General features: G+C 39.4%; 1 protein-coding gene across 3 annotated transcripts in view; it reads right to left on the reverse strand.

The window, feature by feature from the left end:
• The window catches only part of COMMD1 (copper metabolism domain containing 1), a 257435-nt gene that overhangs the window by 164563 nt on the left and 75128 nt on the right, over window positions 1-17744 (reverse strand). The gene's annotated exons all lie outside the window — the stretch shown is intronic.

The raw sequence follows: 17744 nt of genomic DNA on the forward strand, positions 1-17744 counted from the left end.
CGGAGCCTTAATGTGGTATTACTTACATCTTTTAAAATGAAGGAAAATTATTCAGAAACATGAAGCACTCTAAAAAAGAAAAGGAAGGTCAAAGATATAATTTTGAAATCAATTAATCTTTATATCATTTACATTAAGGAGGGGAGAGGAACTACCTGCAGCTATGGTTAAATTTTTCAATCGCATTGATTGGGAGATAAACAAAAGATGTTAGAAGAAGTGATTATGATATATTAGATAGCTACAAAAATTGGCTAACATTACCTCCCTATAACATGAAGGAATTTTTCTGGAGAGCAATTTGGAACTATACCCAAAGGGCTATAAAACTCTGCATACCCTTGATCCAGCAATACCACTACTAGGTGTGTATCCCAAAGAGATCCAAAAAAGAACCTATTTGTACAAAAATATTTATAGCAGCTCTTTTTGTGGTGACTAAAAATTGGAAGTTGAGGGGATGCCCATCAATTGGGAAGTAGCTGAACAACTTGTAGTATATGATTATAATGGAATATTGCACTATAAGAAATGACAAGCAGGAGGATTTCAGAAAAACATAGACAGATTTACATGAACTGATACAAAATGAAGTGAGCAGAACCAGGAGAATATTGTGCACAAAAACAGCAACATTTTATGATGAATAACTGTGAATGACTAGCTATTCTCAGCAATAAGATGATTCAAGACAATCCCAAAGGACTTGTGATGAAAAATGCTATTAGCGTCTCAGAGAAAGAACCTTTGTCTGTAATACACGCTGAAGCATACTGGCTTGCTTGCTTTCCTCCTTTCTTTATTTCTTTATTTCCTTCTTTCTTTTTTTCTTTGTTTTCCTGCACAAAATGACTAATATGGAAATGTTCTGCATGATTGCACATGTATAATCTATATCAGATTGCTTCCCATCCCAGGGAAGGGGAAGAGAAAGAAGGGGTAAAATTTGGAACTCAAAACTAAAAAAAAAAACAAACAATGTTAAAAATTGTTTTTACATGTAGTTGGGAAAAAATAGAATATTATTTTTAAAAATATGAAAGAATTTCTCTATGCATTCAACAAGCATTTACTCATCAAACACCTACTAAATCCAATGCACTCTGCTAAGCCCTCTGGGAAACACAAAAATAAATGAGATAAGCTTCTTTGAGTGGTGATGATTATTCAATCAATAAGCATTCCTTAAACTTACAATGTGTCAGGCTAAGTACTAGGGATACAGAGAAAAAGCAAAAAGAGTCTCAGGCTTCAAGGAACTTAACATTCTACCAAGGGAGACAACATTTATAAATGAGAACAAACAAGATAAATACAGAATAGATGGAAGGTAACCTTAAAGGAATGGTGGTAGCAACTGGGGCAGGGAAGGGGAACCATCTGTTGGAAGAAGTAAGCCTTGAACCAAGCTAGGGATTCTAAGAGTCCAAGGTTAGGAGGGAAAGCATTCTAGACATGAGGAACAAGCAGTGCAAAGTCATGGAGGCAGGAAATTGAGATCTAGTGTGAGGAACAGCAAGTAAGGCAGTATGGCTGGATTGTAGAGGGAATGCAGAGAAAGATGATGTAAGAAAACTGGAAAGGTAAGAAGGGGCCAGGCTGTGAAGTGCTTTAAATATCAAAGGAGTTTATTTGATTCTGGGGCAACCGGGAGCCACTAGAGTTTATTGAGGAAAGAAAATGGCATGGTCAGACTTAAGGTTTAGGAAAGTCATTCCAACAGAAGAGTGAAGGATGGGTTGAAATGCTGAAACCTTGAGGCAGGGAGACCAAGAGAAAACTATTAAGACAGTTCAGATAAGACATGACAAGGGCCTGACTTAGGGTACTGCCTGTATAAAAACCTCTCACCAGATGAGAGGAATGTTGAAGAGAAAAGAAATTACAAGATTTGGCAACTAATTATATATGTAAGATGATCTAGAGAGAGGATGGCACTGAAGTTGTGAACCTAGATGACTGGAAGGATGGTGGTCTTCTCTACAGCAATAGAGAAGTTCAGAAGAGAGACAGGTTTTGGGGAGTAAATAATGAGCTCTGTGTTAGACACAATGACAACATTAGATGACATTTATATAGCACTTACTATGTGTCAGGCACTGTGCTCTGCACTTTACAACTATCATCTCACTTGATCTTCATAACCACTCTAGAAGGTGGGGCTATTACTATCCCCATTTTACAGATAAGGAAATTGGGGTAAACAGAGGTTTAATGACTTGCCCAAGATCACACAACTAATAAGTATGTGAGGCTGGATTTTAACTTGGATCTCCCTGACTCCACCCTGCCTATATGACATATTGATAATAAGACCCATAACAGAGACAAATCTGTTAGATAAATAAACAAGTTAGACTATGAAAGGTACATAAAAGGAATCTAAGATGCTACAAGATTATATGAAGGGGAAGGTCAATTAAAGCTGGAGGGATTGGGGAAGGATTCAGTAGGAAGTAACATCTAAGTTGTTCCCTAAAGGACTGGCAGGTAGAACATCTCAGCCAAGAAGAATGGTCAAGGGGGTGGCAAGCAATCCAGTCTGGCTAGATGGAGGATAGAGTACAACATCCCAGAGAATTACAGAATCCTAGAGGTATTGATAGAACATTGAGGTGAAAAACTACAGCAGGCAGGAAGTAGGAAGAGGAAGGAGGAGGAGGAAAAAGAGGAAGGAGGAAGAGAAGAAGAAAGAGGAAGAGAATGACAAAGACAACAACAACCCAGTATTGATCAATAATACCATCTCATCTGCCCCAAACCAACAAAATAACAGAATCATAAATCTAGAGCTGGAAGACACCTCAGAGGCCACAACAGTCCTGGCCCTTTCTTGTTCCACCTATTGCCCTTTGAACAGAGCTTATTGTTGTCCCCAACAGGTGGTTCAAGCCTTGAGTGTCCAGTCATTATTCTTACAAGATTAAGTCATTCTTCTGCACTGATATGCTTCCAATAGTTCTATAAAGCTACAAATCACAAAAGAAGCACAGTCTCTGAAGAATCCGAATTGAAAGTAACCAAAAGGCCAATGGAGGGACATACAGTAAACCATTAGCTGTCTGTAGCATATTCTCAATAATGACTTGCTTGTTAAGGAATAGCAAAAAAGATGGCATTCAGAAAATATCAGATTATAAAAGATGCACTAGATAGTTAATGAGAGCAAAAAATAAATGATGAAAAAATCAAGTGATATACTGATATTGCTTAAGGAATGCTAAGCAATCCAAAGAAAAGCTCCTCCACAGAATAAGGAATGGATAGGTTTCAAACTGCACCACTGGAGCAAATACCCTCACTGGTGAGATCATGGGTATTCTGAAGTATTTGTACCTGCCCCAGAGTTCCCCTTTTCTATCTACACTCTCTCTGGTGGTGATTAATCTCATTAGCTCCCAAGGGTCTAATTATCACCCTTATGCTGATGACTGATGATCTGTTGTTCTCCGTTTTCACAGACTACCAATGGCATCATGGGGTGATGTCTTGACTCGCATGTGAATTGGATTTGTGAAGCAGAGTTGAACAAAGTCATCAGCCTCATTCTCTCTTCCAGAGTCATCAGAGTCCAGTGTCAAGACAACTCACAATGGCTCAGGATGCAGTGTATGACCTTGGGGTCTAAGTGCACCCCAGTGCCTGTCTCAGCATCTTCATGATGGTTGGAACACACTGTTCTGATCTGATCATTCCACCGGGGGAAGTCTTCATATGCTTCACATCCCCCCAAGGGTTTGAGGACTGTTGGTTACCCTTAACCTAGTTTAGCCAAACTGCCAAGACAGTTTTACTGGGGCCTGCCTGCTAGGCATGTTACAGCTTACTCTCACATCTACATATCCTTTAGACTCAGACTCTCCAGAGTTTCAGTCAAGTACTACCAATGGCCTAAAAGAGATTTCAAATTAAATGTACCAAAGATAATTCAAACCCAACATGTCCATAGCAGAACTCACTATCTTTTCCCCAAATACTCCTTTCCTCCAATTTTCTCTATTTCTATTTAAAGCACCCCCATTCTTCTAATCCACTAGGTTCATTATTTCAGTGTTATCCTCAGTCTCCCTCATACCACAACCAGTTGCCAGATCCTGCCAAACCTCCATAAAACTCTCGCATTTGACCCCTTCTCTCTGTTAACCCCACTGCTATGTTAGCTTGGGCCTCCATTACTACTTGCCTAGATTATTGCAATGGTATCTCATCAATCCCCCTGTCTAAAGCCTTTCACTCTCCAATCAGTGCTCCATACAGATAGATTGTGTAGGGTCCCAATCCATCTTTCCAGCTTTGTTGGACATTACTCCCTCTCCTGCACTTTGTGATCCAGCCAAACTGTCTTTCTCTCTGTTCCTTACACATGACCCTCCATCTCTCTCTCCATGCTTTTGCATTGGCCATCCCTAGTTTCCTAGAACATATTCCTTCACTTCCAACTTAAAGAATTATTCTCTTTCTCCAAGATTCAAGTTAAGCACCAGCTTCTACATAAAGTCTTCCTTGATCTCCCCCTTCCTTCAACTGGTAAAGCCTTCCTGCCCCAAATACTCTATAATTAGTTCCTTTATTTGTATTAATTCATTTCACATTCATCCCACATATACTTAAATATGTACTTGTTTTCCTTGTTTAGAATGTAAATTGCTTGAGAATAAGGGATTGCTTCATTCATTGTATCACCCACCTACTTTCATCTTCCTCTTATGTGTAATCTTCCCCCAATAGGATATAAGCTCCTTGAGGGTAGGGACTCTCTTCCTTTTTGCTTGTATTTGTATTCCCAATGCTTAGCACAGGGCATGATGCATAGTAATCACTTAATGAACACTTACTAACTGGCACAGTGACTAGCACATAGTAGGTGCTTAATAAATGCATGTTAATTTCCTTTTTTAAAAGAAGTTAAGCTGAAAGAATTCCCTGTGCAGGTATATCAGTTTCTTTAGGTACTTTCATTTATGATAATACTGTAACTTAGAAAACTGAAGTACTTGGGACAGATGGTATTTTCAGCAATTCTTCCAGTTGAAGGCAGAGGCTTTAAGGGAAAACAAGGAGGATAAAGGAGGACAAATTGCATTTTATCTGGCTAAAATATGGGAGTTGAGAAAGGGATATTAAAAAATAGGCTAAGAGATTGAGAGTTGAAAATGGGATTTTTTTTCAGGACCCTGGCTTAAGACATGGGAATTAGGAGCTATTGGATGGGAATCAGGTTTATTTAACGAAAACCATGAAGAATGTATTTGCCATGAGGCAAATTTGTAATTTGATTGAGAAGGCTTTGACCTGAAAATAAGGGAGAAATAGAAAAATTACAGATGCATTATTAAGTTGGATAACTAAGGGAGTAGCAGGTATGTCATCGTAAGAATAGCAGTGGAACATATCTTCCACAGTATATGTTACATGGATGAAGTGCTGGGAGTGGGACCACTGAAACCAGATGACAGGCTTCGGCTATGTACAGATAGACTTAAAATTCACACAAATCTATAAAGCCAGTAAATACAACAAGCTAAGCTCATTCTTTTGTGTACTTTTACCCTTCTTCCTGGTGCTGAACATCTACAGATTCTGAGGGCTTATAAGTGACACTTTCTAGGTATTCTTATAAGTGATACTTATAAGTGATACTTTCTAGGTATTCTGCATTGTCAGGCACAACTCTACCCAACTGCGTTCCATGAGGATATGGTCCATATCTTAGTCATCATTGTATGTTTCCTAGCATTTAACACATGTACTATGTACTTAGTATGTTCTTTTTTAAAAAAAAAAGTGTTGAATTTAATTAATACAGACAATAAATCTATTATGCAGGGAGTTGGACTACATGAACTATAAGGTCTTTTTCAAATCTAGAAACCTTATATGTCAATCAACAAGCATTTATTAAGTGCGTTTTTGTTGTTGTTATTCAGGTGTGTCTTACTTTTTGTGAACCCATGGACCATATTGTCCACGGCAAACAGAATCTCTGTGATTTGCCCAGGGTCACACAGCTACTAAGTATTGGAGGCTGAATTTGAACTCAGGTCTTCCTGACTCCAGGCCCAGTGCTCAATCCACTGAGCCACTTAGCGGTCTTCTTTATTAGGTACCTATCACAAAAAAACAGGCCCTCCCAAGAAGTTCAAGTCTAAGAGGAGAGACAACATGCAAATGATTGTGCTAATATAAAGTGTACACACACACACACACACACACACACACACACACGATAAATTGGAAATAATCAAAAGAGGAACGGCCCTAGTATTAAGGGGGAATCAGGAAAGGCTTCTTATAGGAAGTGAGTTTTTTAACTGGGATCTGAAGGAAGTCAGGGAAGCCAAGAGATGGAGACGAAGAAGGAGAAAATTCCGCATGGGAGACAGTCAGAGAAAATGCAAAAAGCTGGGAGGAATGTCTTGTGTGCAAAACAGCAAGGAGGCCATATACATACATACATACACACACACACAATAATTACATATCTTTATATTTATACACATACACACATACATCTTGTTTATACATAGCTGTTTGCGTGTTGTTTCCCCCATTAGGCCGTGAACTCCTGGAGAACACGAACTGTTTTTTGAGATTACCAACAGACTATCAGAGTTGTGAGACGTTAGGAAAGTGGCTAAGGCTGGATAAAGAAAACTGAGAATTATTGTCATAGAGATGAGCACTGAATCCATGGGAGATGATGAAATTACCAAGCAAAACAGCATAGAGGGAGAAGAGAAGAGGGCCAAGGATAGAGCTTTAGGGGACACCCAAAATGACTGTAACCTCATTGAAGATCCAGAAAAGGAGACTGAGAAGGAGTGATCCAACAGGTAGGAGACCCAGTAAAGAGCATTGTCACGAAAACCTAGAGAGAAGAGAGTATCAAAGAAGAGAGGTCATCAATAGTGACAAAGGCCACAAAGAGGTCAAGAAGGATGGCTATGTGATAAATAATTACTAATTTACCAACTAGAACTGTAATACTAACCACTGTATATGTATGAGGTTTACAGTCAGAGATCACTCACAGTCAGGATACGGCCTGTTTTATTTTCTCCAGATCTATTACTGCTTCTCACTATAACTGGATTGATTTAATAACTGCATCTGGCAATTAAATGAAAAAGAAAATTCACTCTTTTCCCTACAAGTAACTGAGGATAGGCTGTTCTTTTTCAAATGAAGATAGCTAATGCCTGTTTAAAACTTTGTAATGAATACTGGCATGCTGCTTTGCTACTATGTAGGCATGTATCTTTTCTTAGTTCTGCTCTCAATTTGTAAGAGATTCAGTGAAAATAGCACGGCAGCAAAAAGAACAAAAATGGTCATTCTATGAAATGCAGTGAGATATCACAATTTACAATCATAAATATCTGACAATAAATGTTTGTTGAATTCAATCAAATAGAAATATGGTAGCTGAGGATTCCTGAGAATTCTAGCAAAATCCTCCATATTCACTTCCTTAGAAATGCTTCCAAATGTTACTTTTTCAGTCTATAACCTACAATGAACAATTTCAGCCAAAAACAGGTGGTCAGTGAAGTCTGAAGCAAGTGGTTTGGATGTCATGAAGCTACACTGCAAAGCCATGAAAGACTGGGCACTGGTACTATTTCTTTACTATAAGCACTTCTCAGTGTAGCTCTGAGTCATCATTAAAACTTTTTCTGATGGACTCTATTGAAGGAAAAAATATTACAAGTGAGTAAAAAATTATTCACATAAGTAAATGTGGAAGTTCACCAACAGGAACTCTAAACATGAGCAATTATTCTCATGAGTCTCATAAGCACACTGACTGACCACATGGACTTTATGTGGCCGCATCTCAGCCTTCACACTAACCCCTACTTCTTCCCAAGTCCCCACCATTGTTTTTGTAGAATGCCCTTAAGGAAATTAAACACTAAACACCCAGAAATTGCAACAACTTGGCTATAAAACACACAAAAGGCAGGAAGCACAGATGTTAATGTTTTAAGAAGAATTCTAAATCACCAGCTAAACAGACGGTTAATAGTTTTCCAAAACCTGAGTCTTAAGCACTTCTGTGCTGTGAAGCATATACAACAACATAGCAGGAAGAACTTTATTTCATGTTCTTGTTTGTGAAGGTTTAAATTTTCCAGGTTAAAATGCAAAGACTAACCCCTCTAGTTTTAAGCTTGAAGGACAGCTCTATGCTGCTTGTGAAAGTAAAATATGAACTGTATCTGATTTTTTTTCAGAGACCTTCAGTCAAGAAGGCAGATTGCGAATGGGATATATTTCAATTAAATCAAACCCTAGATCTTTCATTTATTCCTAAATCAATCAACAAAAAAGTTCAATATTTATATACAATTGGTAATTTGCTCTTAAAGAAGCTGTGAACAATGTGGTATGAATTTAAAATTGGCACCATAAATAATCACAGAAAAGTCAGTTTCTGGTTACATTTTGATAGCAAGAGACTTGCTTCTCCATTGAACCTCTTTTTGTGCTAACATGGAGTTTCACAATACAGACTGAGCTAAAAGTAAACAAGAATAAACAGCATCTAGGCAAAGAACATACTTTCGCACAATGTGTAAACATCTCATTATTCCATGTTACTCATCACTCCCAAGAAGCAGTTCCACAATTGTACCACAGGTTTTCCTAAGAACTAGAATTTCCTTTCTGTTTCTCTGACTAATATCAAACATGTAACTAAACATCTTCTGAATCTACTATGCTCCAACTGTGCTGATCTCAAAAGTTTTTTTTTTTAATTCAGTTTGAACTATTAAAAGCCACTCTGAATTTTCTACTCCACTGTGAGTCTGCTTCAGGAGTTACAAGGCTCAACTACAGAAGAAATATTCATCTCAAAGAAGGATCACTTGATGAATGGAAAGCTGCTGTGTCAGACTTGGTAAGTGTAAGATCTCAGTTGTTGTCTTTAGGGGCATCAGTAAAGCCCTTCCAAGAGATTTCAAACTGCCACACTTTAAAAAACCCAACAACAATAAAAAGTAGGTTGGAGATGTCAAGAGGGGTCAATGTTACCTCTTTCTTTATAAGCACAAGTAGTAAAGTTTCTTTTCTTTCCACAGAATCTAAGGAAGACAAGCTCTAGCTCAGTGCATTGCTATAACATCAAGACTTGAGTTACCTAGAGGACAAGACAGTACCCCCCACAAGCAGAGAAGTGGAACAATGGGCAGGGAGATGAAGGAAATGGTACCTAGAAGCTTTAGATACTCTACCTCCTTAGCCAGAGGTTACCTGGGGGAGAGGGCTGAAAAGAATAGCTTGACATCTGATACATAGAATATTTTCTGGAAAATTACAGCACTACAAAGTGAGTGTTTAAAAATGGACTTATATAAGGGACCTTCACTAAGGTGACACCACTCAAGACAACATAAATTTTGAAGTTATTTTTCCAGAAGTGGAGATGGGTATAAAAATTCCCTAGTTCAGGGGTTCTTGACCTGGGGGCTACGACCTTTAAAAAAAATACACTTCAATAGTTGTATTTCAATGTAATTGTTTTCCTTTGTAATCCTATGTATTTTATTTTATGTATTTACAAACATTATTGTAAGAAGGGACCCATAGGCTTGTTAGACTGACAAAAAGGTCCATGACACAAAAAAAGTCAAGAACATATGTTCCACTTGGCCAATTCAATCAAACCCAGGATCTGGTATTTATTGTCCACAGTTACAGAAATAAAGGGCTGGTAAGTACCTGCACTTGCCATCTCTCTCAATATTAGGCTGGCATCAGGAGAAATTATAATTTCATTCATAAAATCAGAACTGATTCTATTATTTTATTAGTAAGAGGAATTCCCAGGTGAGGAAACTCCCCTCTAACAATTCAGGCTGGCACCTTCTCTGAAACTTACAAGCTCAAATAGAAACATGGCCTCTAAATCACATCTGAGTGTGTTTGATACCTCTGGTCTAAAGCACTTAGAGGTTAAGTGACTTGTCCAGGATCATACTACCATAGTGTCAAACAACAAATTTACTGAGTACCTAAGGTACCTTCCCACTGGTTGTTTTTTTAGGGGACATGAACCTTTTGAATCAGGGCTGGCAACTGTAGCCACCAGCTTTGTGCCGTTCCTACCTTATGCTTCAGGATTCCTAGAAGTGATTGCCAGCCCTGACCCTTCCCTATGCAGAATTTTGGTACCTTCTTGAGGCTGTTCCAAACTTCAAAATTATTTTCATGGCCAAGCCCTTGTCAATCTGTCAGTCGATAAACATTTATTCATCTATTATGTGCCAGGCACTGTGCTGAATGCTAGGGATACAAAGAATACGAAAAGATGGTCCCTGCTCTCAAGGAGCTCATAGTCTAGGGAGACAACATACAAACAACTCTGTGTAAACAAGATAAATACAGGATAAACTGGAGATAATTAACAGAGAGAAGACACCGAATTCCTGTCCGGAAAGTTGTGAGTTCTGGTGTTGGGTTGTTGTTTTTTTCTAAGCCCCTCAGAGACTCAACAGGAGGTGGTAACTATGCAGGGGGAGCACTCTGCCTGGGAAAAGATCAGTAGAATTCAGTGACTTTGATTCAAGCAGATATTCCCAGTAGCCTGAGGGGCTCTTTTTCTATGCAAGCTGAGCTAGGGAGGGCAGTGGGCCAGACAGACTACTGAAAAAGAACTAGAATGTGTTAACTAGCCAGGTTGCATATTGGCCTGGCCATCAGATTGTAAGAACTCTTAACACTCTCTCTAGAAAGAGGAATTAGATGGAAGTAGTGGGTTAAGTAACAGATTTCCCAAGTCTCAAGGTGAGCCAGAAATCTAGAGAGAGTACCATCGTGTGTACATGAAAGCAACGGCAACAGAAAACCATAGACAAATAAAGAGACAGATCAGTGAGTCAGGAATCTTCAGTCCAAGGAAGAGAGAAGCAGCCAGAATTAAGAATCAATAAAGTACTGAGACATAATGTAGAAAATAAATGCAGACTGTATGACTTGACTGTGGTTTTCACTAGTAACATGAGTCGTGAGCACTGTGCAGCGCTAGGAAAATGAGGGTCAACTCTAGTAGTCCAAACATGAATTCTTGCCCCACTTTGGAAGGCCTGAAACTCAAGATATTGTTACACGCCTAGAACAAAGAAATTGCTCTAAAGTGATGCCAGTGGAAATGGAGAAGATGCAAAAAAAAAATTTAAAGGAATTTCTAAAGGAGAAATGAATGTCTTGACAACAGATGAAAGAGAGAGCAGAGTCAGATGAATAAAGCACACAGCCTGGAAGGCTAGAAGAATAATGACACCGCTGACAGAAATGAGAGAACAGAAAAAGGGAACAAGTTTAAAGGAGAAAATGAGTTTAATCTTAGACATGTTGAATTGTGTGATAAATGATAACAGGTGGTACAAATGAAAGTGTCATTCTGGGAGGCTGATCATGGAATTAGAATCCAGAATTAGAATCAGCCTGAACTTGGAGATTTGAGAATCTTCTACATCAGGGTCCTCATCTCCCCACCCCTCTTCCCTATTTTCCTTCAAGTCCTAGCTAAAATCCTGCCTTTTACAAGGAGCCTCTCTTGATCCCTCTTAATACCAGTACCTTCCCTCTATTCATTACCTAAACTCTATCCAGTACATAGTTTGTTTGTAATTGGTTGTTTTCACATTGTCTCTCCCAATGAGGTTATTGGGAACAGGGACTGTCTTTGTCTTTCCTTTTATCTCCAGCAATTAGCACAGCGCCTGGCACATAGTATGAACTTAATAAATGCTTACTGATCGACAGACTGGGGTCCATGAATTTTTTTTTACATTTTGATAACTGTATTTCAATATAATTGATTTTCTTTGTAATCGTACGTACTTTAGTTAATGCATTTAATAACATTCTTCTGAGGAGTCCATAGGCTCCACCAGTCACCAATAGGGTCCATGACACAAAAATGGTAAAGAGCTCCAGCTCTACATAGTATGGCACATTCCCCTCTTCTCTCAGTCATTAATATTGTCTCCCTTCAAATTACCTTTTATGGACTACATTGTTAAGATATTGACTCCCTTCCCCAAGCTCCTTGCGGGCAAAGACTTTCATTCTGCCTTTGTATTGACAGCATTTCACACATAGTAGATTATGTTCAATGAATTGAGTGTATGACTTGTGCTAATGCAAAGGGTAGGAGATGGTAGGATGACTTGGGTGAAAATTTAGTGGTTCAAAACTTAGTGTGTGATAGTAGTGTATGAAATAGGGATGGAAGGATAGCCTGGAATCGGGTTATGAAAGGCCTTGAATGTCAGGCTGAGGAATTTTATATTATCCAAGAGGAAACAGGGAACCACTGAAAGTTTTTGAGTATTGAAATAACAGGGTCAGACTTGTGCCTTAGGAAGACAACTTCTACAATGACGTAAAGAATAAATTAAAGGGGGAACGAGGCTAAAGGCAGAGTGACCTGTTAGGAGACTATTATAATATTCCAGACAAGAGATGACAATAAAAGGCAGATATGAGATTTTATGGAAATAAAATCAACAAAATTTGGTAACTGATGGCTCACTCCCTCTGACCCATCCCTAATATTCAAAGACAACTCCAAGATTTCCAGACCAAATGACCAGAAGGATATAACACAAATAAGGAAGTTGGTAGAAGGAGCAAGTTCATTCAACAGCATGCATTCAACAAGCATTCCTAAGTGCCTACTATATGTCAGGCACTGTGCTAGGCACTGAAGATTCAAAAACAAAAATCAAAATAGTCTTTTACCTCAAGAAGCTTACAGTCTGGGAAAAATAACATATATACAAAATGGGAAAAGCAAAAATACATACAAAGTAGATAGCATCTAACTTGTTTGCAGAAAGTATGAGCGAGTAGTGGGAGTAGGAGAGACCTCCTATATGAGATGGCACCTGATCTGAAACCTGTAGGAAGCCAGAGATTCCATGAGGGAGAGAGGCAAGGAGGGAGAATTCTAATCATGGGGACAAGAGAAGGAAAGGGAAGGAAATAAACATTTATATAGCATCTACTATGTGCCAGGGACTGACCTAAGTTCTTTATAAATATTGTTTCATTTGATGAAATGTCAACTATGGGGAAGATCAAGCAGGACAGTTTGGCAGGAACATGGAGAAGTCTCTCCTCAAGTCTCTCCCCACTCTAGCCCACCCTCTACTCAACTGTCAAACTGATCCTCCTAAAAGGCAGGTCTGACCACATCACCCCCGCCCCCACTTCAATAAGCCCCAATGGCTCTCTATTACTTCCAGGAACAAATAAATATAAAATCCTGTTTGGCATTTAAAGTCCTTCAAAACCTGGCCTTTCCCACCTTTCCAAGTTTCTTATAACTTACTCCCCAACCTCCAGCCCCTGACTCTACAGTCCATTGACACTGGCCTCCTTTCTCTTCCTCGAACAACACACTCAGACTTTGGACTCCAAGCATTTTCACTGGCCACATGTGCCTCATGCCTGGAGAATCCTCTCCTTCCTCATCCCAATTTCCTAGCTTCTCTGGCTCTCTTCAGGTCCCAGCTAAACTCCCACTTTCTACAAAAAGCTTTCCCAGTCCCCTTCTTTGCTAATGCCTTCCTTCTAAGATTATCTCCAATTTATCCTGTGAAGCATCTGGACTGCTGTGTTTAGTTCTAGTCACCACAGTCTAAGAAGGACATTGACAAAGCAGATAGCACTTAGAAGAGGGCACAAGAGATGGTGAAAGGCTCTGAATCGGTGACAGAGGAGATCAGCTGAACCAACTGGCCAGGAGAAGAGAAGATTGAGGGGGACACGACAGCTGTCTTCAAGTATCTGAAGTGCTGTCAGGTGGAGGAGTGAACCTCAAAGTGTCACTCACTACCCAGCTGAGTGCACTAAAGAGGTTCTTATCTTTCTCTTTTTCAACGTCCCCTTCTGAAGAATTTGTTTTGCTTCTTACCACTGTCTCCCTAAATCTACCCTCCATCTTATTCCCCTCTTACCTTTCAACCCCTTTTCTCCCTACTTCCCTTTGTACAAGATGAATTTCCATACCTAACAGTGAGCAAACTTTTATTCTTCCTTCCTTGAACTAGTTCAGATGAGAGTCAGGTTCAAGTGTTGCCTGCTCCATCTCCATTGTTCCCCATACATACACACATATCCCTCTCCATTGTGTAAACTCTTCCTCATGGATGCCATGTGTGAGAAAGTTTTCCCCACTCTTCTTCCTCCCTCCCTACTTCTAGTATATCCATCTTCACCACCTTCCCATTCTTCATACCAACATAACAGAATCACACCCAGGCCCCCAAATGAAACTTCCTTTAAAATCCCTGGTAATGATAAAGTTCTGAGGGATCACATGTATTCTCTACTGATATAAGAATATAAAATAGTTTAACTTTGTTTAGTCCCTTATGATTTCTCCCTCATGTTTACTTTTTTGTGCTTCTCTTAAGTTTGAATGTGTTTGAAAGTCAAAGTTTCTCTTCAGCTCTGGTCTTTTTATCAGTGCTTGACAGTCCCCTATTCCATTAAATTTCTATGTTTTCCCCTGCAGAATTATATTTAGTTTTGCTTGACAGGTTATTCTTGGATATAATCTTAGCTCCTTTGCCTTCTGGAATATTGTATTCCAAGCCTTCCACTTCCTTATAATAGTAGCTGCTAAATCCTGTGTGATCTTAACTGTGGGTCCATGGTACTTGTAGTCTTTCTTTCTGGCTGCTTGCAGTATTTCTTGAATTTTGGCTATAATATTCCTGGGAGTTTTTATTTTCGGGTTTCTTTCAGGAGGTGATCAATTCAATTTCTTTCTTTAATCAAATTCTTTCAATTTCTATTTTACTCTCTGGATCAAAGCTATCAGAGCAGTTTTCCTTTATAATTTCTTTAAATATGATACCTAGGGTCTTTTTTTTTTGTTCATGGCTTTCAAGTAGTCCAATGGTTCTTAGACTATCTCTTCTTGATCTGTTTTTCCAGTCAGTTGCTTTTCCTATGAGATATTTCACATTTTCTTCTATTTCTTCAGTCTTTTGACTTTATAATTTCTTAATGTCCATGAAGTCATTAGCTTCTGTTTGGCCAATTCTAACTTTTAAGGAATTATTTTCTTCAATAATGTTTTCTATCTTTTTTGAAAAGCAATTAATTCATTTCTTTATTCATTATTTCCTCTACCACTCTTATTTGGTTTTTAAAATCATTCCTTTGCTCTTTTTAAAAAAAATGCCTTTTCCTCATCTAGGAATTCTAGTTGGGCTTGTATCTAATCTACATTTTTTTTGAGGTTTTGCTTATAGATGTTTTCAAGTCATTGTCTTCTTTTGTGTTTGTGTCTTGAGCTTCCCCATAGTAGCTTGGGTGTTGGGTGTGTTCAGGGAAGACTAGTACCCCTGGTGTGAGGGTTGCTGTGCCCTTTTCAGGGCTACTTTCCACCTTTAGTGTCCACCTGATTCACCTAACTCTCACCTGTAGCTCCAAGAAGCTGTAGCACACACAGTGACCACACCCCAATAAACCATTTTGGCGACAGGCTAAACCAGGTTGAGGGTAACCGAGGGGTCTCAAACCCATCAGGGAGTTAGTGGGATGGGTACCCCAAGCATGTAAAGACTCCCCCTGGTGGAACAGGTAGACGAGAACAATTTGTTCCAATGGCCATTAAGGCAGCTGAAGTGGGTGCTGTGGAGCCCTTAGAGCTTAGTTAGACATCAAAGATGCCAAAGTCATCCACTGCTTCTTGAGTCATCAACAGTCATCTTGACTCTGTCCTGCACTGGACTGCAGTGACTCTGGACTAAGAGAGTGATACCAATGACTTTATGCAATTCTGCCTCACTTAAATCCAATTTACATATGAATCAAAAGATATCATCCTTTTTACCTATCTTTACCATCCATTTTACCTATCTCAAAGTCCTGTGGCAACAGGCAAGTGACAAAGCAGCAGGGGCTACAATGGGAACTGTACTCACAACCCTGCACGCAGGTGACCCAGTCATCTCACTCAGAGCAGCAGTGGGATTTGGCAGCCCCTTAAGTGTCTGAGCAGCCTTTTTTAAGGACTGCACTGTTCACCTCCTGGTGTGAAAAAGAGGCTAGAAAAGACCAACCCTAGCCTGATTACCAGAGCAGGTGGGGATCCCACCCTGTGGTCAAAACACAAAAAAAAGGTACAAAAACATCTGCAAAGATGATTCCACTCACCATTGGTACATGGAATGTACACACACTTATAGACAACACAAAATCCAGTAGACCTGAAAGACTAACAGCTCTTGTTGCAAGAGAACTCACCAGGTATCACATCTAAATAGCAGCCCTGAGTGATATAAGGCTGGCAATTGAAGGCCAGCTTAATGAAGCCAGAGATGAATACATGTGTTTCTGGAGTGGCTGCAGTGATGGGGAGCACTGTGAAGCTGGCATAGGTTTTGCAATCAAAACTAGTCTAGTCAACAAACTTGTATGCCTACAAAAAGGAGTGAATGACAGGCTCATGACAATGCCATATCACCATCATCAGTGCCTATGCTCCTACCATGACAGACTGTGATGAGGTCAAAGAAAAATTTTATGAAGATCTGGAGACCCTCATCATCAATGTGCTAAAAGAGAACAAGCTTATAATTCTGGGTCACTTTAATGCTAGAGTGGGCTCAGACTACCAGACATGGCAGAGAGTCCTTGGGAGGAATGGAATTGAAAACAGCAATGGTCACTTACTACTGAGCACTTGTGCATCTCATGACCTTCTCATTACCAATACTTTCTTCCATTTACCCAAATGCAGTAAAACTTCATGGATGCATCCTTGCAGCAAACATTGATGTTAAATAGATTATGGCATTGTAAGGAGAAGAGACAAACAGGATATGAAAATGACAAAGGTGATGTGTGGCACAGAGTGCTGGACTGATCATAGACTTATCCTCTCCAAGCTAAATATTTGCATTCAACAAATGTGGTGGGTCCAAGGTAATATGACTACCAGAATAATTCATGTCAACAGATTAGAGCACTTCTCTGAGTGGCAACAATTTGTTGCTAACTTGGAGAGAAAGTTGAACCAATACACACTTGGCAACAGTGTAGCAGAAAAGGAGTGGGCAGCTCTCAGAGATTTGGTGTACAGCACTGCATCTGCTCATCTGGGTCAGAACACTCACAAACATCAAGACTGGTTTGATGAAAATGATGGGGAAATTCAGAAGCTACTAAATGAAAAATGAGAACTCCACAGGGTTTACCTGCTGGATAGTTCATCCATCTATAAGAAGGCAGCACTTAATTCCATCAAAAGTAAAGTACAAGGCAAGCTTAGAGAGACACAGGATTCTTGAATCAGTGAGAAGGCAGATGAAATTGAGTTTACGCTGATACTAAGAATCCAAAGTGCTTTTATGATGCCCTGAAGGCTATTTATGGGCTAAAAACCTATGGTGCATCTCAAATACTCAGTACTGATGGAACCACATCGATATAGTGATAAGATCATGATCCTAGAGAGATGGGCTGAACATTTCCTTAGTGTTCTCAACACACCATCATCAATCAATGTTGAAGTCATTGACCGAATACCTCAGGTTGAAGTCAATCTCTCTCAGTGAACTTCCAACTGAAGAACATGGCAAAGCACCTGGTGACGATTCTTTTCCAGCTGAGATTTACAAGGTGGGGAGTCTGCTGCTCATACAAAATCTGACTCAAATGTTCCTGGTTAGGTGGAAAGAGTTTATCACCCAGGAGTTCAAGGATACCTCCAT

Source organism: Trichosurus vulpecula, chromosome 3, assembly GCF_011100635.1.
Source record: "Trichosurus vulpecula isolate mTriVul1 chromosome 3, mTriVul1.pri, whole genome shotgun sequence".
NCBI lineage: Eukaryota > Metazoa > Chordata > Mammalia > Diprotodontia > Phalangeridae > Trichosurus > Trichosurus vulpecula.